Consider the following 20,015-nt stretch of genomic DNA (forward strand, 5'->3'; position numbering starts at 1 on the left):
TTGGGTATCACTGTAAACTGGGAAAAGTCTGCCTTGTTGCCCTCGCAGCGTGTCACCTTTATAGGTGCTGAGTTGGACACCGTGCTCATGAGGACGTTTTTACCACAAGAAAGGATTCAAGGTTTGCAACAACAGGTATACGCATTGCTCCCTCTGAAAAAAGTAAAGGCAAAAACGGTTCTCATATTGTTAGGGACGATGGCTGCAACAATTATGCTGGTTCCTCTTGCGAGGCTACACATGAGGCTCCTTCAGTGGCTGCTCTTTGCCCAGTGATCTCTACAACATCTTCCGCTTTCTCATCTTATAATCATCACAGACAAGTGCAAGCAAGATCTACACTGGTGGCTTCACACCAGCAACCTCAATGCGGGAAAGCCCTTCGTCCCATCTCCTCCTGCTGCAACAGTGACCACGGATGCCTCCCAGATTGGGTAGGGGGCATTATCTCGGCAGGACAGTTCAAGGCACGTGGCAGGAACACAAGATACATCTGCATATCAATATCTTGGAGATGAGAGTAGTGCTACTAGCGTTGCAAGCACTTCAGAGTTTTCTTCCTCTCGGGACAATTGTGATCCACTCAGACAGTATGTCGATGGTATGGTATCTGAACAAACAAGGAGGAACCAAGTCGTACCCCCTTTGCAGAGAGGCCATTCTTGTGTGGCAGTGGGCAGTGTCTTCCTAACGATTTGTTGTAGCAACGCACATGGGAAGTCCAATGTGATCGCCGACAGGTTGAGCAGAGCTATTCTGATGCCTCACGAGTGGTCCCTGAACAGTCAGGTTGCAGAGCAGATTTTCCGCAGATGGGGTCAGCCTTGCTGCGACCTATTTGCCAGTCCCCTCAATACCAAGTGCAGCAGCTACTTCACCCTTATCCCCCCTCAGGGGGAGTCTCCCAGGGACGCTCTAGTTCACGATTGGCCCTCCGGTCTACTTTATGCCTTCCCGCCTGTTCCTCTGCTGACAAAGGTTATTCAGAAAGCGCAATTCCTGGGAAGCAGAATGATTCTGATTGCTCCACACTGGCCTCGTCAATTTGGTTCCCCTTTATCCATCCCTATCTCATGGACGCCCCCTGGATTCTGGACCCACAGCCAGATTTACTGACTCATATGTCAGGGCAGTTCCATCCCTCCCTTCAGACCCTCCGGTTGACAGCCTGGCTACTCCAGTTCCATCACTAGTCAGGCTTCATAATTTTTCTCCAGAAGTGGTTCATATTCCGTCTTCTTCCCATAAGCCTTCGACCAGAAAGATTTATTCTAGTAAATGGAAAAGATTCTCCATCTGGGCTCATGCAAGACAAATTGATCCTTATAAAGCTCCAATTTCTTCAGTTCTGGAATTTCTCTCCATGCTTTTCAGTCAGGGGTCAGCAGTCGCAACCATTAAAGTCCAGTTGGCGGCTGTTTCCTCCTTTCACATCGCTAATGAACCCAGTCTAATGGCGCATAGACTATGTAAGGCATTCTTGAAGGGCACTATGCTGCTTCGCCCTCCAGTCTTTGACCCGGTCATGCCTTGGGATCTAATTTTTGTGCTACAACATCTCACTTCGTCCCCCTTTGAACCTGCAGCTACTTGTGAATTGAAATATTTGACTTGGAAGGCAATCTTTTTGGTAGCCATCACTTCAGCTAGACTTGTCTCGGAGCTCCAAGCTTTGTCAATCCGACCGCCTTACTTGATATTTCACAAGGACGGGGTTTCCCTCAGACAAAACCCTTCCTTTATGCCGAAAGTGGCTTTGGTTAGTAATCTCATCCAATCCATTGAACTGCCCGTATTTTTTCCAGAGTTTTCTAATAAGGCAGAATTTAAATTTCACCAGCTGGATGTTCATAGACAGTTGCATTTTTATTTGCATAAAACGAAGGATCTTAGAAAATCGGATCAGTTATTTGTCTCATTTTCAGAAAATAGGATTGGGTCTCCTGTTTCCAAAGTGACCTTGTCTAAATGGATCTCTATTTGTATTTCCTTCATTTATGCCTCAGGTGGTAAGGAGTTACCATTTAGAGTGAAGGCTCTTTCTACCCGATCGATGTCTACCTCTTCAGCATTTCATGCCAGGATGTCTATGGATGATATTTGTGCTGCAGGTAGATGGGCATCTCCTCACACCTTTATTATTCACTACAAATTGGATTTGACATCCAGAGGCAGATTTTCCTTTGGTTCCACAGTGCTCAGGAGTATTTTCCACTTAGCCTCCCAGGTTCAGGTGCTGGAGATGCTGTCCCACGGGTAAGAATATAGGTGAGATTGGACTACATAACATCAAGAAGTTATGTACTCACCATAATGTTTGATGTATGTAGTCCATCTTGCCTCACATTCTTACTTAACCCCCCGCCTTCCCTCATCCTGGAGGGCCTAGAGGTTAGTTCTGGTTTCAGTACTCCTTTTGTTATTGGAATGTTTTTCCCTGTCTATGTGTTATGTGTATGGAAGGTGAGTGATTGAGCTTGCAGCAAACAAGATCTAGGGAAAGGGAGCAGTGCAGCATGTGATAACTCTTAGCCCAGCCAATTGAAAGATTTCGAGCTAGAGTATGGCCGAGTCAGAGTCTAGGTTTGGCTCCGAACCCACGGGTAAGAATGTGAGGCGAGATGGACATCGAACGTTATGGTGAGTATGTAACTTCTTGTTTTGCAGTGAATCTTTCTTTCATTTATATTTACTTTTTCTTGACAGTGTTGACATGGATTAAGGAGCAAATCAAGTAAAATTTATGTTTTATTGGTTTTCAGCAACACAAAAAAATAAAAAAAAACAGAATAAAACTGTTTTAGAGAATGTGGTAAGTATATTCTTTTCTGCTATTGGTCTTATAAAACTGTTTACCAAATGTATTTTAAGGTATTGTTTTAAAACCATATGATCTGACATTGTCATTTCCATTCATTTCCCGACCTATGGGTTTCAGATCTGTCCTCTAATCAGACTGTCATTTTCCAAGCTTCTCCTCTCCATCCCATAATGCTTTCTTCTCCCAGAATACCTCAGATCTCGTTTGCTGTTCACAGAAGAGGCATTGAGGTTGTGATGCTCTAGTTTCGTTCCACGTTCCATTATAAGAGTTCTGTAAGTTGGCATCTGCTGTTATTAGATTGCTCTTCCTTCCTCTTCTCCCACTTCATTTTTTATACATACTTATATACATACATATATATATATATGTGTGTGTGTGTGTATATAGTTACAGACATGGGTCTACTTCATTTCACTGAAGCTCAGTTGCCTGCGCACAATTCACTGAAAGCTCATTTCACTGAAAACTCATTTGACTGAAACTGATTTTGTTGAAAGTTATATATGGCCATTTCCCCACTGGAGTGCGATCACAGAACACAAAAGGACAGACATGATAGGCATTAAAGAATAAACAATAACTATAGGGCAAAAGTAAATATCTAGGTAGCTGATGCACATGCTTGTACACTATTTGTATACACTGGACAACACTGACTATTAGATGATTAACACAAGAAAAGAAAAGTACACTATACACAGAGGTGAGATTGTGTGATATTGCACATAAGGAAGTGGTTGGAATTGCACTTGAATGAGAATGTATTAATTGTTTTAGTATACAATAAATAGAATTACTGTATGGAAAAAAGGAAAAGAATGAGAGTGTAACAGTCTATTATAGTTTTGATACATCCAGATTTAGGTCTGCATTAATGAGCGTTATTGCAGTTGGATAAAAACATTTCATGAATCCGGAGGTCCTGCAGCAGATACTCCTTAACCTTCTACCGGATGCAGGTTTAGTGAACCAACCAAGTGCTGGATGAGAAGTGTCGCTCAGTATTTTGCGGGACCTTTTTTACATCTTATTTCAAAGAGCTCCAGTAGGGTAGGAAGACTAGTGCCCACTATCTTTTCTGCTGTTGTTATTGTTCTTTGCAGCTTCTTCGTTTGGCCATTGTGCTGTTAACCAACCATACAGTGCAGTTGCTGGTGATAATGCTCTCAATGGCTCTTCCATAGAAGGTATTTAGAGCATTCATCGAGAGCTTTGCTTTTCTAAGCCTTTTTAGGAAGTGTAGTCGCTGGTGGGCTTTTTTAATTAGCTGGCCTGTGTTTGTACGCCAAAAAAAGATCCTCTGATATATGTGCCCTCAGGAACTTTGTAGTTTGGACTGTCTCCACTATTTCACCATTGATTTTGAGGGGCAGGTGCATGGCAGAGCTTTTTCTGAATCAGTAATGATTTCTTTTGTTTTATTGATGTTCAGGTCCAAGTTGTTGATCTGATGTTGTTAATCGTCATTCATCCGTGTCCTTTGGGTACTCTGTTCCAGTCCTTGGAATTGGCTCGGCTGTTGTTACAGCTTGTGCTAGCCAAAAACTCTTGAGCTAAGACTCTACCCACAATACCCCTCTCCATATTACCCAAGATATCGTTTGCCGCTCTTGTCACAAGACATGTCAGCCATTCCTCTTGCAGCTAAGTAAATTTTCTTTAATTTTACAAGTTTTTCTCTTATTTTCTCTATTCTTTGTTTATATTTATATTATATTAGTCTCTACCCACCTTTTCCTGATTGAGTGAGTGCTTTTCCCCCCATACCTTACGGTATTCTCTCTACCATCGTTGGTAGCCCCACTCCTTTTTCTTCTCTACCTTGTCAGGTAACTTCTCTCTTACCATAGCTGGTATTTTCTTCTCTTTACCAAGCCTTGGTATTTCTTTCTTCCATAGTTGATAGTTTTTCCCTCCTGTCCTTTTTTATGAGTATGTTTTTATGATAGTGTTCCTGCCCTTCCATTCATCAACATGGCTGATAAACTAAAAGGCATTACAGGGTTTAAACAGTACCTTAAACAGTACCTAGATTGTGGACGGAAGATGCCCAGTTCAGGTGAGCACTCTTCCTGTGTTTATTGTCTGGGTGAAGCTCATTTGGAACTAGAATGTTCTGTCTGCCAGGCCTTTAGTAACGGGGCCTTGGTTGAGCATAAAAGCAAATTAATATCGAAAGGCTCAAGTCTTTCAAAGAAGTCTTGTCCAAGACTGCTCCATCTTCATCTAAATCTGACCATGGTATGAAGAAAAGTAACTTGGTGCCAACTTCTCCTTCCACACTGGTGGCAAAAAAAAGCATAAGCCGTCTGCCCCCTCCTTATCTATGGAACCGAAGACTAGAGTTCCAAGACTGCTGGAACAGACAACCTCCTCGGCACCAGTTACTACTATGGCACCACAAGTCTTGGCACCGACTTCTTTAGTTTCTCAGTCAGTGCTGACCTCACCTACTGCACCGCAGTAGACATTACCCATCCCCTTGGAGCTGAAAAAAGAAATGATGTACTTAGACAGGACAAGATATTCACCTCCCATTGATACCTTCGTGGGGCAGCTTCCCAGTCCTTTTTTGGAAAGGCCAGAATCCCCCTCTGGATTATCTGTCTGTTCCTCCAGGAGTCTCACTGAAGTGGACATCGTTAGGTTGGTGGATTACCTTCTAGTTACCAGGGGTCTTTCTGTTTCCTCCCAGTCCCCCTCTCCCATTTGGAGTTGGAGCTTTTTCTCCCAGGACTCCAACAAATCTTCCTTCTCTAACCTCCTCTGAGGGCTTAGAGCTTCCTACTCAAATCCCTCCGGTCCCAGCTGCTCTGGCACCAATAGCCTGTCCACCTTAGGTGCCAGGATCTGCCCTGACTTCTTCAGTTCTTCGGAACCGGTGGACTGCTGGGGCAGTAGCTCTACTGTCAGGTCTGAGGGTTTCAGATCGGCCCTTACTTTGTATTTGGGGTCATCCTTAATGCTGGGAACTTAAGCAGCTGTGGCCTCTTCCTCAGCTCCTGCTTCAGAGGTGGGTCTCTCAGAGTGGGGTGTGACCTCGAATCAGAGGTTGTCTTTCTCGGTTCTGGGCTCGCATCCCTCTTCGGGAGGGCCTGCCGTCCGGGTTATGGAGAGAGCATTGGCCTATGAAGGCTCTCAGCTGATTACTTCTGTGTTGGAGCTATATTCCCAGACTCCTCCATGCCCAGCGTTGCCACCATCCTCCAAGCCCGGGCAGTGAGCATCAAAGCTGCAAGCTACCCCTGTACAGGGCCCGTCCTCGGAGTCCTCCTCAGAGATTCCCACTGAGGAGCCATGCCAAAAGAAGACATGCAACAGGGAGCACTTAGATTCTCCGGAAGAATCTGTCACCAAAGACACGGACTTAGATGATGGGGAGGAGGGCTCCCCCAGTCACCCCTGGAACACGTCTCCTTCAGAGACATCCTAGAGATCCTCAAACAGAGGGTTAACTGGCAGCCCAAAGACCCAACCTCTGAGGAGTCTGTGTACTTGCAAGCTTTCGGTGCTCACCCATCTACTTTTCGGGTGACCCCTCCCGCTGACGATCTTATTAAATTGATCGTACAGTGGGCATAGAAGGTTCCTGATTCCATAGAGCCAGTTCCCCAGAGACCAAACAAAATTTTTATCAGCCCCTGTAGACCACCAACGTTGGGCCAAGGGCTTAGCAGTAGATGCTGTGGTGTTGGCAGCGGCCACCAAAAAGGAACCCACCGTTCAGAATTCCACTGTTCATCCCCCTGAGAGTCTAGGATGATGGACAGCTTTGGAAAGTGGATATATGCTTTGACCTTCGCCCTAAGGTCTTTGAATTTTATGGCACATTTCACTGGGCTCTAGAGGGATTTGATCAAGGAGTTGTTGAACACCCTTGCAGGCGCTGGGTCTGAAGAGGTACAGGATAAAGTTACCTCTCAGCTAGCCACCCTGGAGTATATTTCTAACTCGTTCATGAGGCTAATTCTACATGCAGCCGAAGGGACAACCACGGCAGCAGGTTCAAGCGTTTCCATAAGACGTCATGCCTGGATGTGCTTGTGAGAGTTTGTGGAGCCCTTTAAGTGTTCCTTTGTCAATGCTACCTTTGATGGGTCATCTTTGTTTGACCCCAAAGTCAAAGAAACTCTAGCCAGGTGCGAGAAGGATGGAAAGACCCTATCTGCAGTGGGCATACATTTTTCTGCTCCCCAACAGTCCTGCTCTAGGAATCAGTAGAGCAGAAAGATGTGGTTCAAAAAGTCCCAAGAGCCTTTTAAGGACGCACGTGGTGGTGGCTCCCATCAGGGCAGAGGAGGGAGCTGTAATGGAAGTTGCTGACCCCGTGTCAGAGGTGGCCCACAAACTCAGGGTTCCAGAGATTCTTTCTCTGGACAGCTCTACTAGCTCTCCTGAAAGAAGATCTGATTGCTTGCTTCTGAAAGCAGGAGGCCTGATTGCTTACCTCTGAAAGCAGTCAGGTTCACTGCACTCAACAGCCTGGAGATAAATAACTTCTGATATTTGGACGCAGAAGACTATTACCATATCCTCTTCAGTCTTCTCCCAAGATCACAAAGAAAACTCCCGGATGTGCCCCCCAATCAGAGGGACCAAGCAGCCTTAGAGATGCAAAAGCTGCTAGACAAAAAAGAGTCACCCAAGAAGTCCCTCCAGACCAGATAGGATCCAGGTTTTACTCAAGGTTCTTTTTGCTGCCAAAAAAGACAAGGCACTTGAAACCAATTTTGGATCTCAGCCTTCTGAACGAGTTTGTTCAGCAAACAAAATTCCAGATGGTCACTGTTCAGTCTATACTTCCTTTTCTAGAGAAAAATAATTGGGTGTGCTCTATAGACCTTAAAGATGCGTATTACCACATAAAAATGGACAGACACTCCAGAAGGTTTCTCCACTTTCGGCTAGGAGCCAGTCATTTTCAGTTCAGAGTGCTGCCCTTTGATCTCACCAGACCCCATAGTGTTCACTAAGTGCATTCTGCACCTGTTCACTCATCTGGCTATAAGGACCATTCATTCATTTCCCACCACTTATGCAGAGTGTTCCTTAAAGGAGTCTTACAATTAAAACTGTCGTTTAAAGATCCTATAGCTCCATGGGATCTGATTTTGGTCTTACAATCTTTGGTGCTTCCCCCCCTTTGAACTAGCAGCAACTTGCCACCTAAAATTTCTCTCATGGAAAACTCTTTTTCTAATAGCAAATAATTGTGCCAGAAGAGTTTCTGAAATTCAGACATTATGTTCAAACCCCCCATATCAGTTTTTTCATAAAGATGGAGTTTCACTAAGAACAAACCCTTCTTTCTTCCTAAGGTTGTCTCTGAATGCAGTATTTATTAATCAAACTATTGATTTGTCCATTTTCTTCCCCAGTTTTTCCAACAAAGATCAATATTGCTTACATTTGCTGGATGTTCACAGACAATTACAATTTTACCTCAGCAGAACTAAAGAGTCTAGAAAATCGGACCAGTTATGTGTATCCTTTTCCGGTCCAACTCTGGGAAAATCTGTATCAAAAGTTACTTTATCTAAATGGCTAAGAGGTTGTGTTACCTTCATTTACAATCAGAACAACCTCAAGTTACCTGCACTTGTGAGAGTGCATTCCACCAGATCAATAACCACGTCAGCTGTTTTCCACTCCAAGGCCACCATGGATGGAATATGCGCAGCTGCAACATGGGCTACTCCACATACCTCTATCACTCATTACAAATTGGATATGATCTCCAGGGGAAGAGCATACTTTGGCTGTATGGTTTTCAGGTATATCCTTCCATAAGGCCACCCAGGACCTAAAGTACCTTAGGACTCTGTCCCCAAGGTCAAGGATGAATGAAGATTGACAACATCAGATAAAGAAGTTATGTACTCACTGTAACGTTCCATCTGTGCTGTCATCTTCATTCATCCTCGACACCCCACCCTTCTTCCCCCTCCTGTAGACTTCCTGGAGGATTAGACACTTGTCCTGGAAACTTGGTAGGTTTGACCTTGCACATGGCTTCTTCCTATTGTTACAGATTCCTCTGTCTTACTATGTGGCTGCAAACTCAATCTGAGGTAATATGGAGAGGGGTGTTGTGGGTGGAGTCTTAGCTCGAGAGTTTTTGGCTGGCGTGAGCTGTATAATGGCCGAGCTGGTTCCGAGGATCAGAACCGAGTATGCAAAGGTCAAGGATGAGTGAAGATCGACAACACAGATGGAACATTTTATGGTGAGTATATAACTTCTTTTTATTGCGACATTCAATCAGGGAGTTGACCTCATTCCAATACCCACTCTCATCACCACCATTTATTAGTCCCACCACTGTGGTGTCATCTACGAATTTGAAGATGTGGTTGTTGCTAGCTTTCGCAGAGCAGTCATGGGTAAGCATTGTGAACAGTAGAGGACTCGGCACACAACCTTGGGGTACTCCGGTGTTGATTGTAATACTGCCTGAAGTTGTGTAACCAGCACAGGTCCTCTGTGGTCTTCCAATCAGGAAATTTAGGATCCAGTTGCACAGCCCTTTATTTATGCCAAGGTTTATTAGATTTTCTACAAGTGACATTAGAATCACCGTATTGAGTGCCGAGCTGAAATCTGAAAATTGAAAGCCTGGCGTAGTTGTTCTCTTCAAGATGCTCCAGTTTGAGGTGAAGTGCCACCAAAATGACATCAGCAGTTGATCTGTTTGCCCAGTAGGCAGACTGCAGTGGGTCAAAGGATTGGGGTAGTATTTGAGTCAAATGCCTTTTAACCAGTCTTTCGAAGCATTTCATTATATTTTATGTAAGGGACACCAGCCTGTAATCATTTAGGCAGGTGGTTGGCTTTTTTGGGCAGAGGGATTATGTTGGTAACTTTGAAGCGTGCTGGTACTCTTTCCTGGACAAGTGAAGTGTTGAAGATATCAGGACTATGCTGAGTTGGTCTGCACAACCTTTCAATGCTTTCCCAAGAACATTAATCAGGGCCAGCAGGTTTCCTGGGTTTCACTTTCCTCACTTGGTTCCTTACATCCACAGCAGTGAAGTTGAGTACTGCCTCGTTTTGATAACTGAGAAGCTTTAAAGCCTCCAGGTTGTTTTTCTCTTCAAACTTGCAATAAAATGTGTTTAGACTGCCCAGAACTTCAGTGCTATTATCACACAGAGCTGACTTGGTCTTGTAGTCAGCTGTTGAACACTATGCCACAAACTTCTTGAGTTTTTCGCATCTTCGAAGCACCCTTGTATCCTTTTTCATACTCTTGGGCTCCTTGATACCCTTTTTTAGATTAGCCCTTGCCACACGTAGACCCTTCTTATCCTTTGCCCTGAAAGCAGTGTTTCTTGCCCTCAGCAACTTGTACTCCTTCCTATGTTTAGCCATGGTTTTTGTTAGACTCTTACTTTAATATTTTTGATGTTTGTTAGACCCTCCATGCATTTGGATGTGTAAGACATAGTTGTCTCAGTATATTCATCTACGTTCACCAGATTGCTCACCATGGCTGCTTCCCAGTTTGTGGTATCAAACAGTCCCTGAAACATTCCATTGCTCCTTTATGCCAGACCCTGAGTTGTTTCACAGTGGGCTTATCTCTGATCAACAGAGGTTTGTGAGCTGCTATTAATTTTATGGAGACGTGATCAGAGCCCCCCTCCCCCCAGGGTTTGGTTGTTGTACAGCTCTGTATGCCCCTTTTACGTTTATGTAAGCCTTGTCCAGAGTATTTTCTCCCCTTGTGAGAAAATCCACAATTTGGTAGTATATGGGTAACACCTCCCTGAGATCTGCTTTGTTGAAGTCACCAGCTGTCATAAATGCACAATGTCAGTATTCTTGCATTGCAGCTCACATATGGTATTATGCAGTATATTTCAAGTCAAGTCAAAGAAAACTTTGTCATTCAGAACTACACAGCAGTGTAGCTGAACAAAATTACTATGCTTCATTCTCAATGCAGGAAACAGTTGCACATGTAGATAGAGAAAAATGAATAAATTATCACAGTAGAAATTTAATAAGTACCAATTTGTAAGTAAAGTAGGACAGCAGTGACCCACACCCATCCCAGAACAAGAGACAAGGAAGACCAGGAACAATATGAAGATAATATTGTCAAAGTAAAATTGAAACTGTAGCATTATATCTGTGATTAGACTGAATTATTCAGTGCGTCAGTGATGTTAGCATTCTGTGGTATATATACAGCTGCTACATAGACACCATTTAGTTCTCTGGGCACATAAAAATATATGCATTTCAATATAAGAAATTCCACATTTACAGAGCAATGTTCATTCACAATGTTACAGTTTTTGCACCAGCTATCATTCACAAAAATGCACACTCCATCTACTTTAGCTTTTCCACACTGAGCTAGGTTCCTATCAGCTTTGAACAAAGTGAAACCATTAAAGTTTACAGCGCTGTCACTAATCCTGTTGTTTAACCAAGTCTCTGTGAGGATTAAAAGGCAGGAATTTCTCATCTTGTTAGTGGTGTTGAGCTCAAGCCTGAGAAAGTCCATCTAGTTGTCTAACAGAATTGAGAACAGTGCAGGGCTGTGAGGGTTTGTTTTCAGTCTGGCAATAATACCAGCTCTGCAGCCTCTTTTCCTGGTCCTGTTGCATCTGTTCATTTTGGGTCTCATCTTGATTGTTTCAGAACCTTCCATTTCCTGATTTAGGTACTTTGAAGCTTGTTTGGTTAGGATGCTGAGCTCCAGCAGTTCTGTGGGTGTTGTGTGCCCTAGATGCTCCGTATTATGCAGGGAATCCAGCCAGAACGACAACACAATGGAATGCTTGAAGTTTCTTTCTGCTGTAAGTTACTGTAGCAAAGGACTGGAGCATTCCTGTATCACTAGCTAACAAAGCTGCAGCCACCCTGGGCATTCTCTCTCTCTAATAACTATATTAAAAAAAAAAAAGTGATGTTATGTGATCCTATCTCGCCTACATTCTGTACTGATGGGCTCGGAGCCGATCCCTCGGCTCCGACTCGGCACGCTATGCTATAGAGCGAGGCCTCTTATTGGCTGAGCTATTTCTTATCCCAGGATGCACCACCACTAATCCCCCAGATCTCGTTTGCCGCTTACAAGCTAGGACGTGGTCTCAAACTTGGCTGGGCTAAGTACTGTTTATTCAGACTTTTCCTGTCAGAAAATTTGTTAATTTGAACCCAAAAGCTGTTTTAACAGCTATCGTTGTTGTACGAGTGTATTTGAAATTTTTTTGTTGAGAGAATTGTGTTTTTTCGTTAAGGGAAGGTTTCCCGTTTAAGTTAGAGGGGCCTTCCCCTATTACTATCTAGCGTTTTGTGTTTACTGGTCAAGTACTTGCTTAAGTTAGAGGGTCTTGACCCTCATTTTATGTGTTTTTGTGCTACTAGTTCGTGAACTGGTTTTAAACTTTCTTAGTTTCTCTTCACTGTAATTAATCTTGTTTCCCTAGGTAGTCAACATGTCTAAGGAACATAGACCCTCTGGGTTTAAAAAGTGCGCGAGGTGTGGTTATAAGATGTCCATAATGGACGACCACTCCTCGTGCGTTTATTGTTTAGGCGCCAAGCACCTACAAGAGTCATGTAGCGTGTGTCACGTCTTCTCATAAAGAGTCCTCCAGGAGAGGAAAAACAAATTAATCCTTAAAGGGTTGATTAAGCCATCCTTCGAAGAGGCTTTATCTTCTTCTCCCTCTCCTTCAAAAAAGAAAAAAGCGTCGGCTCCGACCAGTCTGTCGGAACCGACTGCCAAAAAACCTAGGCAGGCTTCTCCATCGGCTCCACGGACTTCGGAGCCGAGGGCGGAACGGTCTGCCTCGATGCCTCCAGTCTCGACCACTCCGGTTTCGGAGCCGAGGACTGGGGCATCGAGAGGTGGGTCACCTTCATCGGCTCCACTGATATTGGAGCCGATGAGGGTTGCCGGCTCAGACTCTTCCCCTTCGGCGCCGAAGTCCTCATCGGCACCGAGGGAAGTTGCCTTGAGATCTCCCTCGGAACCGATAGTAATAGAATCCATTTGGAGCCGGTCCCCTAGTCCTATGGAGCCGATGGAGAAATCGGTTCGGACCCTATCGGTATCATCTAGATCCTCCAAGATGTCTGATTCGGACATCGACAGGGTGCTCCTAAGACTCTTCCAGTCTCCGGTGTTCCAAAAGTTAGTTTCGGCTCCAGCCCATTCGGCTTCGCAGCCGCTGGTCCACCCTGCTACTATGGTTCCTCCTCCAACAGCCTCGGCACCGTTGGAGCCGGTGCTGGTGGAACCGGTGGAGGTTTTAGGGTCGGGCCCGACCCTTAATCCAAATCCGGCTCTTGAGTCGGAGTTTGGTACGCGGACTTCTTCTGTCGGCCCCGGGGGGGATGCTTCGGGACTGATGTTTTCGGTCCCAAGCCTTCCTCTCGGTGCGTCGGCTGCGGGAGTGCCATCTACCGTCGTGGCCACGGAGGTGGGTCCCTCCCAGGATTCTGGTGGTCCCGCCTTCAGGGCTATGAGGAGTGCGTTAGCCAAATCATCTTTGGCTACCTCCACGGTCTCCCCAGCTCCTTCCCTGCATACCGAGACTGGGTCTTTGGCAGTCCCCCTGTCCTTAGCGGAGCCCCGGGGCCTGAGGTTACCCCCACTGGGGTTTCCCCCCCTCCTGGAGGTCCTTCTGAAGCTTCTTCGGAGGAACCCCCCAGGAAAAGATCATGCAAGAGGAAGCACGTTGACTCCCTTGATGAGTCTCTTACATCAGACACTGATCTCGATGATGCAGAAGGGTCCCCTAAGTCATCCTCAGATGATGTCTCCTTGGCAGACATCCTGGAAGCCCTTAAACAACGAGGCGGCTGGCAATCCAAACCCCCTTCTGCTGATGAGTCGGTGTTTCTTAAGGCCTTCGGGGCTCAGCCCTCCACCTCCTGGGTGTCTCCGCCCTTCGACAAGCTCTTGGACTTGATCTGTCGAAGGGCGTGGGAACACCCAGACTCTGTGGAACCGGTGCCTGCTCGTCCTAATAAGTTCCTCTCAGCACCTCCTGAAAAAGAGTTCCTAACTAAAGGTGTGGCTGTAGATGCTTTGGTGGTGGCATCTGCTACCCAGCAAGATGTAGCAGAGGCTTCGACGTCCGTCCATCCTCCTAATAAGGAGTCTAGGAGCATGGATCGGTACGGTAAGCACACCCTAAGTTCAGCGGCCTTTACATTAAGGTCCTTGAACTACCTCACGCACTTTACCAGATTTCAGAGTGATCTGATTAAAGAACTTTCCGATACCCTCTTGGGTAACCTGCCTGAGGAGCTGGCCCAGACGGTTGGCTCTCAGCTGGCTACACTGTCGTCCATTTCAAACTCGTCCATGAGACTCATTTCTTATGCGGCCGAAGGGGCGAGTAGAGGTACAGGCATTGCTCCTACGAGACAAGCCTGGCTCCGCCTGTGTCATTTCGTGGAGGCCTTTAAGTCTTCCTTTGCCGACGCCCCCTTTGATGGGTCCTCCCTGTTTGGACCCAAGGTAAAGGACACACTGACCCGCTGTGAGCAGGAAGGTAAGACTTTGACTGCCAGGGGGCACGATTTTCCACTCCTTTCAGCCTTACCCCAAGGCAAAGAGGAGGGAAAATGTGGTTCCGAGATCTCAGAAGTCTCCCTCTCAGCAGGATGATCCCCTTCCAGAGGCAGGAGGGAAATTCTTCCGGAAGACGCCGTCCCAGAGGCGGCAGAGGCCCTCGCAACACTGGAGACCGCGAGTCCTTTCGTGGCTCTTCAGCCTTTCACAGTCCCTGAGGGATTGCCCGACTGTGCAGCTCCGGAGCCAGTCGGGGGTCGTTTTTCGAAGCACCTAAAAGCCTGGGAAGGTATCACTCAGGACCGATGGGTGCTTCGAATTATCACCTGAGGTTACACTATCCCTTTCTCTCACTCTCCACCTCAGTCCAAAAAAATCCCGGACCCGCCACCCAGTCAACGGGAAACTGCAGCCACAGAAGTTTCAAAGCTGCTGCAAAAAGGAGTCATCCAACCGGTCCCCGCAGACCAGATCGGATTAGGGACTTACTCAAGATTCTTTTTGGTGCCAAAAAAGACCGGGGACTTGAGACCCATTTTGGACCTCAGCATTCTAAACCGTTCAGTCAGAAAGTCCAAGTTCCGAATGGTCACCCTACAAACCATTCTCCCATTGCTGGAGAGAGGTGTTTGGATGTGCTCCATAGATCTCAAGGACGCTTATTACCATATCATGGTACATCAAGCGTCCAGGAGACATCTGCGCTTCAGCCTAGGAGGCAGTCATTTTCAGTTCTGCGCTGCCCTTTGGTCTCACCACAGCCCCAGGGTGTTCACCAAGTGTTTGGCGGTCGTGACTGCTCACCTGAGAAGTCTAGGATTCCAGGTGTTTCCGTATCTAGACGACTGGCTCCTAACTGCCACCTCCAAGCATCTACTATTGCGGAGCCTACAAGCCACTATATCACTGGGCAATTCCCTTGGAATCACCTTCAATTGGCCAAAGTCTGTGTTGCTGCCATCTCAACGCATAAGATTCATAGGGGTAGAGATAGACTCAAACCGAATGTGGGTCTATCTACCTACAGACAGAATACAAACCATACAGTCTCAAGTTCGAGCCTTACTTCCCAGATCCAAAGCCCCAGCCAGAATGGTCCTGCAACTGTTGGGATCCATGTCCGCCACGGTTCTTCTAGTTCCCCTGGCAAGGTTGCACATGAGAATTCTCCAGTGGCTTCTTTCAGCTCAGTGGTCCTTTCAGGAACTCCCTCTCAGTCACCTCAAATGGATCACGGAAACCTGCAAACGGGACCTTCGCTGGTGGCTAGTGCCCTCCAATTTGGATCAGGGACGACCCTTTGTTCCACCTCCTCCTGCGGCCACTTTGACCACGGACGCCTCCCAGATGGGGTGGGGGGGGCATTCCCTGGGCAGGTCAGTCCAAGGCAAATGGCACCCAGTAGAGACCCTACTTCATATCAACATCCTAGAAATGAGGGCGGTGCTTCTGTCCCTTCAAGCCCTTCACGATTACCTCCCTCAGGGCGTGATTGCCGTTCACTCAGACAACATGTCAGTTGTCTGGTACTTGAACAAACAGGGAGGGACCAGATTCTATCCTCTTTGCAGAGAGGCCATGAGGGTTTGGGAATGGGCAGTGTCGACCAAACGCTTTCTAGTGGCTACTCATATCCCGGGCAAGTCCAATGTGATAGCCGACAGACTGAGCAGAACCATCCTCTCCTCACGAATGGTCTCTGAACATCACAGTTGCAAATCAGATTTTCAGCAAATGGGGAGTTCCGTGTTGCGACCTCTTCGCGACTCCTCTAAATGCGAAGTGCAAAAAGTTCTTCTCCCTCACCCTGGCTCCGGGGAAGAGCCCCATGGACGCACTAGCCCGTCCTTGGCCCACCGGCTTGCTTTATGCCTTCCCTCCAGTTCCTCTCCTTCCCAGGGTAATCCAAAAGGCATCTCTCTTGGGGAGCAAAATGATCTTAGTTGCTCCGTACTGGCCTCGTCAAGTATGGTTCCCCTATCTTCGGAAGTATGCTCTGGAAGGTCCATGGTTCCTGGATCAGATCCCAGACCTTTTGGTCCATCAGTCGGGACTATTCCACCAGTCCCTTCACACCTTAAAATTGACGGTTTGGCTCCTCCTCTTCCGACTATAGTCAGGAGTCATGCATTGGATCCAGAAGTTGTACACATCTTATCTTCGGCCCACAAGTCTGCTACGAAGAAATTGTATTCTAGCAAATGGAAAAGATTTGCTATTTGGGCTCAACTCTGGGGCCTGGATCCCATCACTATTCCCGTATCAGAAGTACTAAAATTTTTAACTTCTCTTTTCAATCAAGGCTCTTCAGTCTCTACCATCAAGGTTCAATTGGCAGCTATTTCCAATTTTCACGAATCTATAAACCCACCTTTAATGAGCAACAGATTGTGTAAGACCTTCTTGAAAGGTGCTGCGCTTTTAAGACCTCCGATTTCTCATCCTGCTCCTCCATGGGATCTCGATGTGGTGTTACGCGCCTTAACTTCCTTCCTCGAACCGCAGCGACATGTGATCTAAAATTTCTATCGTGGAAGACTGCTTTTCTGGTGACGATTACTTCTGCCAGAAGGGTTTCAGAGCTTCAAGCTTTGTCTGTAAAACCTCCGTACTTGGTTTTTCACAAAGACAGAGTATCTCTCAGGCCAAATCCTTCCTTTGTCCCTAAAGTTTGTTCCAGTTTCTGCCTACAACAATCATTAGAACTTCCAGTCTTCTTTCCGAAATATTCTAACAAAGCGAATTCATATTCCACACATTAGATGTCCACAGGCAGTTGCGTTTTTATTTAGATAGGACCAAACAAACAAGGAAAACAGATCAGTTATTTGTATCCTTTGCAGACAATAAATTGGGCAAAGCTGTCACAAAGGTCACTATTGCCAAATGGATCAGGGACTGTATTACTCAAGCTTATTCTTATTCTAACAAAGAGCTTGCCACCTCTGTCAAAGCTCATTCTACAAGGGCTATGGCTACTTCGATAGCATTTCATTCTAAGCTTGCCATTAGTGACATTTGTGCTGCGGCTACATGGTCTTCCCCGCACACTTTCATTTCCCACTACAAATTGGATGTGGCATCTAGAGGACGAGCTTCATTTGGTTCCACAGTGCTCAGGAGTGTTTTCCAATGAGCCACCTAGGATTTAGGTGCTAGGGACGCTGTCCCATCAGTACAGAATGTAGGCGAGATAAGATCACATAACATCTTTTAGTTATGGACTTACCATAACTTTAGATGTTTGGGATCCATCTCGCCTACATTCCCAATAACCCATCCACCTTCCCCCTTCCTTGGAGATCAGAGGATATCAGAAGGTCCGAATCCTGTTGTTTCATCTTGAAACATATAACAATGTTATATAAACAAGTTGTGCATGTGTGCATGAATGTGGACAAACAAGATCTGGGTGATTAGTGGTGGTGCATCCTGGGATAAGAAATAGCTCAGCCAATAAGAGGCCTCGCTCTATAGCATAGCGTGCCGAGTCGGAGCCGAGGGATCGGCTCCGAGCCCATCAGTACAGAATGTAGGCGAGATGGATCCCAAACATCTAAAGTTATGGTAAGTACATAACTAAAAGTTAAATTCTATGGCTGCCACGGTAACACTACTGCCTACAGCACACTTACATATGCGAATCCTACAGTGGATGTTATCAGTTCATTACATCAGCATTCTGTGAGTCATCTTGTAAAACAGTCGAGGGGTTGCAAAGACTCTCTTCTTCGGTGGCTCCATTTTCCAGAAGTCTGCCAAGGTCGTCCCTTCATTCTTCCCCCGTCAAACACCACACTGACCCATGGACACCTCCCAGTTGTGGGGGGTGGGGGGGCATTACTGGGACAGATGATCCAAGGAACGTGGTCATCTCAGGAGACCAAATTGCATACCAACGTCCTGGGGATGAGAGCGGTTCTTCTAGCATTGCAAGCACTACACAGCTTTCTTCCTATGGGGACCTTTGCGATTCAAATGGACAATATGTCTATGGTATGACACATCAGCAAGCAAAGGGGAACCAGAACTTACCCACTGTGTCGAGAAGCAGTGAGACTGTGGCAGTGGGCGATCTGTACCAACCACTTTCTAGATACAGCACATATTCCAGCGGAGTCCAACATTCTAGCAGACAGACTCAGTAGAATGGTTCTGATGCCTCATGAGTGGTCTCTGAACCAGTCAGTGGCAAACATGATCGTCTACAAGTGGGGTCAACCTTGCTATGACCTCTTTGCCTCGACAACAAATGCAGTAAGTTTTTTGCTTTGATCCCTCGTCAGGGACAGCCCCCGAGAGATGCTGTAGTCCATGATTGGCCTCCTGGTCTACTCTATGCCTTTCTGCTATTACCCTTGATTCCCAAATTCCTTCAGAAGAGCAAGGCAATCTTCACATTGCTCCTTTCTGTCCTTGCAGGTGTGGTTCACCTTCCTGTGGTCTCATCTACTTTGTCCGCCATGGACTCTTGCACCTCTTCCAGACCTGTTGTTCCACTCCTCGGGACAGACTCATCTAAATTGTCAAGGTTTAAGATTGACCACATGGTTTCTTCAGTTCCAGTAATGGCTAGACATTTCAGGCTTTCATCCCCAGTCAGTGAGATTCTATCAGCCCACAAAGCATCTACTAGGAAGATATACAGGAGTAAATGGAAAATGTTCTCTGTTTGGGCTCAATCAGAAGCTGATAGATACTTTTACGGCTCCTGTTCCTATGATTTTAGATTTCCTGGCCTTTCTCTTCCAGAACAGAGCCAGGTATTCCACAGTGAAGGTTCACTTGGCAGCCATTTCACATATCCACATTGGGGAAAAAACTGCTACTCTAGTTTTTTCTAAACTGTGTAAGGTTTTTCTTAAGGGCACCATTTTACTCTGTCCCTCAATCAAGGATCCAACCCTTCCTTGGGATCTTACCTTGGTTTTACAAGGCTTGGCTCTTTCTCCCTTTGAGCCAGCAGCTAAAGTGGATCTAAAATTTCTCTCCTGGAGACCAGCTCTTTTGGTTCCTGTTACGTCAGCGAAAACAGTTTCTGAGCTCCAAGCCCTCTCTGTTAAACCTCCCTACTTGATCTTCCATAAGGACAGAGTTTCCTTATGGACTAATCCATCCTTTTTACCTAAAGTGGTCATAGAAGACGATATCAATTAGTCCATTCATCTTCCAGTTTTCTTCCCCAATTTCCAGAATAAGGGAGAATACACACTACATCTTCTGGATGTTTGTAGGCAATTACATTTTTATCTGGACAGGAAAAAATCCTTCAGAAAATCTGACCAGCTGTTTATATCTTTTTCAGATATGAGGAAAGTCACAGCAGTTTCTAAACCTCCTCTGGCCAGATGGTTGTGAGATTGCATCTCCTTTGTTTATTCATCAAAAGGTACATCTTTGCTGGGGCATGTCAAAGCTCATTCAACAAGATTTATGGCAACTTCTCAAGCCTTTTCCTTGAGAATGTCAATTGATGATATCTGTGCAGTGGCCTCTTGGTCAAGGTCTCATACCTTTACCTCTCATTACAAACTAGACATAATTTCCACTAATAGAGCTGCCTTTGGCTCTATGGTACTTTGGAATATCCTTCCATAAAGGCTACCCTAGGTTTTTTGTTGTTGGGGACTCTGTCCCACAGTTCGAGGA

General features: G+C 45.9%; 1 long non-coding RNA gene across 1 annotated transcript in view; it reads left to right on the plus strand.

Moving 5' to 3' along the window:
• The window catches only part of LOC122799816, a 712,832-nt gene that overhangs the window by 354,812 nt on the left and 338,005 nt on the right, over positions 1-20,015 (plus strand). Inside the window, exon 2 of the long non-coding RNA XR_006364507.1 lies at positions 2,763-2,812. This is a non-coding gene — a long non-coding RNA (uncharacterized LOC122799816). The remainder of the gene's footprint in view (positions 1-2,762; positions 2,813-20,015) is intronic.

The sequence above is a fragment of the Protopterus annectens genome, chromosome 4.part0 (assembly GCF_019279795.1).
Source record: "Protopterus annectens isolate FY-2018-M chromosome 4.part0, PAN1.0, whole genome shotgun sequence".
Taxonomy (NCBI): domain Eukaryota; kingdom Metazoa; phylum Chordata; order Ceratodontiformes; family Protopteridae; genus Protopterus; species Protopterus annectens.